The sequence below is a fragment of the Mandrillus leucophaeus genome, unplaced genomic scaffold (assembly GCF_000951045.1).
Source record: "Mandrillus leucophaeus isolate KB7577 unplaced genomic scaffold, Mleu.le_1.0 Scaffold1, whole genome shotgun sequence".
Lineage (NCBI taxonomy): Eukaryota > Metazoa > Chordata > Mammalia > Primates > Cercopithecidae > Mandrillus > Mandrillus leucophaeus.
In genome coordinates, this window is record NW_012098097.1 from 10,030,225 (window position 1) to 10,030,733 (window position 509).

At 52.3% G+C, this 509-nt stretch overlaps 1 protein-coding gene across 1 annotated transcript in view; it reads right to left on the reverse strand.

Annotated features, from left to right (window-relative positions):
• Positions 1 to 509, reverse strand: part of JMJD6 (jumonji domain containing 6) — a 13,841-nt gene that overhangs the window by 12,856 nt on the left and 476 nt on the right. The window lies entirely within an intron of this gene.

A 509-nucleotide genomic window follows, 5' to 3' on the forward strand; every position in this document is an offset into this window, starting at 1 on the left:
GTGATTCTCCTGCCTCAGCCTCTCGAGTAGCTGGGATTACAGGCGCCCGCCACCATGCCTGGCTAATTTTTGTATTTTTAGTAGAGACGGGGTTTTGCCATGTTGGCCAAGCTGGTCTTGAACTCCTGACCTCCGGTGATCCACCCCCCTCGGCCTTCCAAAGTGCTGGGATTACAGGCGTGAGCCACCGCGCCCAGCTGGCTTCACGTTTAAATACACTTGCATTTCCTCCTAAATGTAGGGGGTGATGGTACTGCCTGTGAGAATAGAAGCCTCTTTTCTTTTTTTTTTTTTTCTTTTTTGGAGTTGGAGTCTTGCTCTGTCACCCAAACTGGAGTGCAGTGGCATGATCTCGGCTCACCGCAAACTCCGCCTCCCGGGTTCACGCCATTCTCCTGCCTCAGCTTCCGGAGTAGCTGGGACCACAGGCGCCCACCACCATGCCTGGCTAATTTTTTTTGTATTTTTTAGTAGAGACGGGGTTTCACCGTGTTAGCCAGGATGGTCTC